We start from the raw sequence: 6,176 nt of genomic DNA, 5'->3' as shown, positions 1-6,176 counted from the left end.
TACATACACTGGGGAAAATACAGTCATATGTAAAAGTTTGGGCACCCCTATTAATGTTAACCTTTTTTCTTAATAGCAATTTTGGTTTTTGCAACAGCTATTTCAGTTTCATATATCTAATAACTGATGGACTCAATTATATTTCTGGATTCAAATGAGGTTTATTGTACTAACAGAAAATGTGCAATCTGCATTTAAACAAAATTTGACTGGTGCAAAAGTATGGGCACCCTTATCATTTTCTTGATTTGAACACTCCTAACTACTTTTTACTGACTTCCTGAAGCACTAAATTGGTTTTGTAACCTCATTGAGCTTTGAACTTCATAGCCAGGTGTATCAAATCATGAGAAAAGGTATTTAAGGTGGCCACTTGCAGGTAGTTCTCCTATTTGATTCTCCTATGAAGAGTGGCATCATGGGCTCCTCAAAACAACTCTCAAATGATCTGAAAACAAAGATTATTCAACATAGCTTTTCAGGGGAAGGATACAAAAAGTTGTCTCAGAGATTTAACCTGTCAGTTTCCACTGTGAGGAACATAGTAAGGAAATGGAAGAACACAGGTACAGTTCTTGTTAAGCCCAGAAGTGGCAGGCCAAGAAAACTATCAGAAAGGCAGAGAAGAAGAATGGTGAGAACAGTCAAGGACAATCCACAGACCACCTCCAAAGACCTGCAGCATCATCTTGCTGCAGATGGTGTCACTGTGCATCGGTCAACAATACAGCGCACTTTGCACAAGGAGAAGCTGTATGGGAGAGTGATGCGAAAGAAGCCGTTTCTGGAAGCACGCCACAAACAGAGTCGCCTGAGGTATGCAAAAGCACATTTGGACAAGCCAGTTACATTTTGGAAGAAGGTCCTGTGGACTGATGAAACAAAGATTGAGTTATTTGGTCATACAAAAAGGCGTTATGCATGCGCTGTATTGTTGACCGATGCACAGTGACACCATCTGCAGCAAGATGATGCTGCAGGTCTTTGGAGGTGGTCTGTGGATTGTCCTTGACTGTTCTCACCATTCTTCTTCTCTGCCTTTCTGATAGTTTTCTTGGCCTGCCACTTCTGGGCTTAACAAGAACTGTACCTGTGTTCTTCCATTTCCTTACTATGTTCCTCGCAGTGGAAACTGACAGGTTAAATCACTGAGACAACTTTTTGTATCCTTCCCCTGAAAAGCTATGCTGAATAATCTTTGTTTTCAGATCATTTGAGAGTTGTTTTGAGGAGCCCATGATGCCACTCTTCATAGGAGAATCAAATAGGAGAACTACTTGCAAGTGGCCACCTTAAATACCTTTTCTCATGATTTGATACACCTGGCTATGAAGTTCAAAGCTCAATGAGGTTACAAAACCAATTTAGTGCTTCAGGAAGTCAGTAAAAAGTAGTTAGGAGTGTTCAAATCAAGAAAATGATAAGGGTGCCCATACTTTTGCACCGGTCAAATTTTGTTTAAATGCAGGTTGCACATTTTCTGTTAGTACAATAAACCTCATTTGAATCCAGAAATATAACTGAGTCCATCAGTTATTAGATATATGAAACTGAAATAGCTGTTGCAAAAACCAAAACTGTTATAAAGAAAAAAGGTTAACATTAATAGGGGTGCCCAAACTTTTACATATGACTGTAAGTATTTGATACGCTGCCGGTTTTGCAAGTTTTTCCACCCACAAATAATGGAGAGGTCGGTCATTTTTATCGTAGGTACACCAACTGAGAGACAGAATCCAAAAATAAAATCCAGAAAATCACAATGTATGATTTTTACATAGTTTAATTGCATTTTATTGCATGAAATGAGTATTTGATCACCGACCAAGCAGCAAGATTTCTGGCTTCCACAGACCTGTTAGTTTTTCTATGAGAAGCCCTCCTACTCTGCACTCATTACCTGTTTGAACTCATTACCTGCATACAAGACATGTGTCCACACACTCAATCAATCAAACTTCAACCTCTCCACCATGGCCAAGACCAAAGAGCTGTCTAAGGACACCAGGGACAAAAATGTAGACCTGGACAAGGCTGGGATGGGCTACAGGACAATAGACAAGGAGCTTGGTGAGAAGGCAACAACTGTTGGCACAATTATTAGAAAACGGAAGAAATACAAGATGACTGTCAATCTTCCTCAGTCTGGGGCTCCATGCAAGATCTCACCTTGTGGGGTAAGGATGATTCTGAGAAAGGTCGGGAATCAGCCCAGAACGACACAGGAGGACCTGGTCAATGACCTGAAGAGAGCTGGGACCACAGTCTCAAACATTACCATTAGTAACACTATGCCGTCATGGATTAAAATCCTGCAGGGCACGCAAGGTCCCCCTGTTCCCACCATCACATGTCCAGACCCGTTTGAATTTCACCAATGGCCATCCAGATGATCCAAAGGAGGCATGGGAGAAGGTCATGTGGATATAGAACTTTTTGGTATCAACTTCACTAAACTTGTTTGGAGAAAGAAGAAGGATGAGTACAACCCCAAGAACACCATCCCAACCCCAATATATTTTGGGGGTGCTTTTCTGCAAAGGGGACAGGAGGACTGTGCCGTATTGAGGAGAGGTTGGATGGGGTCATATAGTATGAGATTTTGGCCAACAACCTCCTTCCCTCAGTAAGAGCATTGAAGTTGGGTCGTGGCTGGGTCTTTCAGGATCACAATACCTGAAACACACACAGCCAGGGCAACTAATGAGTGGCTCTGTAAGAAGAATTTCAAGGTCCTGGAGTGGCCTATCCAGACTCCAGACCTGAACCCAATAGAAAATCTTTGGACGGAGTCGAAACTCAATGTTGTCCAGCGACAGCCCCGAAACCTGAAAGATTTGGAGATCTGTGGAGGAGGGGGCCAAAATCCCTGCTGCAGTGTGTGCAAACTTGGTCAAGAACTACAGGAAACGTCTGACCTGTGTAATTGCAAACAAAGGTTTTTGTACCAAATATTAAGTTCCGCTTTTCTGTTGTATCAAATACTTATTTCATGCAATAAAATGCAAATTAATTCTGTAAAAATTATACAATGTGATATTCTGGATTTTTTGTTATTTCTGTCTCTCACAATTGAAGTGTACCTATGATAAAAATTACAGACCTCTCCATTTTTTAGGTGGGAAAACTTGCAAAATCGGCAGTGTATCAAATACTTATTTTACCAATTATATAATAGACTTATATCCGGCCCCTCACCCCCCGGTGTATAACATCCGCACCTCGCCACTGTGCATAACATTTGCCCCTCATCTGCTGTCTGCCTTTACTAGCATTTTTGACAGAACGGTTGGTGGTGCAGAGATCACTGATCCCAGGGAGGTCTTGTAATAGTCCGTTCATTACATTTCTTCCTTCGTAAACCATCCCCATCACCTGTGAGTGATCTTATGGAGAAGTGGAAGGAACCGCATCAACTCAGAAACGAAGTGGAAACCCCGCAACGGTACAGAGCGGGAGGCCGAGTGCTGAGTGCAGAAAAGTCAACTCTTTGGTAGTAACATCAGAAAAAAAACTGCGTACTGAGAGATTCTTGGCATGGGTTACCATGGTGGAACAACTGCCGTGCAACCTTATATTACCAAGCACAATGGAGGGATGCTTGGCCAATAGTTGGCCTTTTCTCCAAGAGCCCAGTAGGCCTATAAGGACATGTTAACCCAATGGTATAGATGTATAAGTGCAATAGATGGTACTGAAGACTATATACATTAGGCATGATGCTGGGAGAATAGACTTTTTCTGTTCCCCATGATTACAGCATTTTAATGCAATAGTCATCATTGTCCTTGTACTGGATAGAAAGGAGACTACAAATAGTGAGGGGCCCAGAATAAGAGTCTTGGTATAGAAAAGCAAAACTCATGTGAACGGTGCATAGAGAAGTGAGAAGTTACAGCTTGTGTGTAGCAGTTCAACCCTGATAAAATTACTGGGACAAGAAGGCAAGAAGAGAGGGGATGCTACGGACACTTCACCTAGACAGTCTGTTATCATTGAGTAGATGTAGGGACAGTGACCTGACGGACAGACGTACTTGCCAGTTATAACAGATGGATAACAGCTGGGCAGTAAAAGTGATAGGTAGTACCCTGGGTGACCACAAGGTGGCAGGGGGGAGTGAGAGGAAAAGGACTTGACATCAGCTTAGGGCTTTGGAAACCGTTGGGCATGGGGGGCGGAGTTACAGTGACAGGGGATCAGGAGAGATATAAATTGACAGGCGGGTTCCAGAAGGTTCCAGTCCCCAGTGGGAGCTCGAGTGCTAGGAGAACTGCGACAGTTTGTGGACTCTGAGGAAAATCCAAACCAGGGGGACTGAGGAGAGAGAACGTCAGAGGGGTGGCTCTGACAAAAGTACCGTAACGCAGACGAGGCAACGGAGACAGGCATACCGTGTTAAGGAAGACGTGTGACCAGTGAACGTACTGTTGGTGTCAAGGCCTAAGGCGGCCACAGTGTCGGATCTGTCAGTGCGTCACAAGAGAAGAGGGACGGTACATGCATGCACGTCCCGGTGTAAGCACGGTGTGCGGGAGACGGCTCTGGAAACGGAGGGCCGATAAGGAAAGTGAAGTGCGGTGTGTTTCTGTGGCCGTCAGGTGGACGGCGGTCGAATAAACTTGGACTTGTTGTACCCGATATTTGCCTCCATCGTGTCTCTATTCCATCTCTGCGCGGTAAGAGAGGGACCACCCCCCCAGCTCGCCCCAACGGCCTCTACATTGACTCTTGGACTGGCACACAGGGAAACCGGTGAATCCCCTGTTGGACCTCTCTGCAGGAATGTACCTTCTTATATGAGCAATATTTGGAACAATACAAAGGAAAAATCTCATCATTCATTTAACAAACTACCTGGTGTATTATTCTATTGAAGTGGAGGTAAATTTGTGTATTAGGGTAATGAAAATCTATCTGTAGCTAAACAGTGGGCACCCGGAGTAAATGTTACTGGTGGGCAGTTGGCATCCGAATTCGACAATGCATGGTCTTCTAGAGGCGAGGAGAGGAGTGTCAGATCTGGATAAGTGTCTGGAACAGGAATAGCAGCCATCTCCGTATCTGAAAGTGTCTTAGAGTTCCTGGTTCCTTGGGTTGACTTTATGGGACTGAAACATCAGGTCTCTTATAGGACTTATGGTCGTCAACCCTTCCATGGTGGTGTAGGCAATGTGTACATGGCAGAGCCTTGTGAATGGGCTTTCTGTGCTCCATCGGGTGCCACACATATGGAAAGATTTTTCCTTTCAAACAATGCTTCTAGAGAAGACCACCTCCATACATGCAGGTTGCTACAATGTCTTATCTGGCGGATTCATATAGACAGAGGCACATACATTTGGCATGCTGAGGTCCACTAATGTCCACTAATACAGGAGCCCTAATGCGGTTCTGTCCAAATTTGATTGTTAATATTGCATTGTGATACTCCGTTGTGTAATCTAGCTATGTGATTTTAATGAGAGAGCACGTTTTTTGACACCTAATGAATTATTCACCTATGAGACGATTATACAAATAATTTGGGTTTAAGGTGTTACATGGACTTTATAATAATTGCAGAGAGCAAATACATCCTCTTAGACAGTTCCAACCACTATAATTAGTTACGATGGCCGAGACGTGACCTTGTTGCGTTACGATCACATATTGCACTGTACAATACATCTTTCTGTGTTCACTTTAGGCTTTTCGCGCTATTACTAAGTAGGTCAAACATGCACCTGTAATATAGCGTATAAATAATTGTATGGTAAATAATGCGACTGAGATTTTTTCATATTTTATGCTTAAATAAAAGGAAGTTGTTTGGCCCAAATTATTCAGACCCTTTCTATTTCTTGAGTTCATATTTTAATGTTGGCCATGGAGGGGTAATACCTCAATTTTTTTTTTTTATAAGGGACTGTGAAGTATATGGGGTATATAATTTCATGCCAATCGACTATATCATATCCGGTCAGAGATTATAGGCCCCATTCAAAAGTGTGTAGCTTACACAGGACACCAAGCTGAGCAAGCGGTCCAGCTCCAAAGTGGAAGAACTTACACCTTCCAGCAGCTTAGCTGGTACCAAGGCCTTCCTGGCAGGATGGATCCATGACGGGAGTCCAAGCTGTTTAACTGCTTCAAAAAGTTCCTCTCCAGATGTACGTCAGCCGTAATTTCATAAG

Source organism: Dendrobates tinctorius, unplaced genomic scaffold (assembly GCF_039654945.1).
Source record: "Dendrobates tinctorius isolate UK_male_01 unplaced genomic scaffold, ASM3965494v1 ptg000038l, whole genome shotgun sequence".
Taxonomy (NCBI): Eukaryota; Metazoa; Chordata; class Amphibia; order Anura; family Dendrobatidae; genus Dendrobates; species Dendrobates tinctorius.
This window is presented reverse-complemented; position numbering follows the sequence as displayed.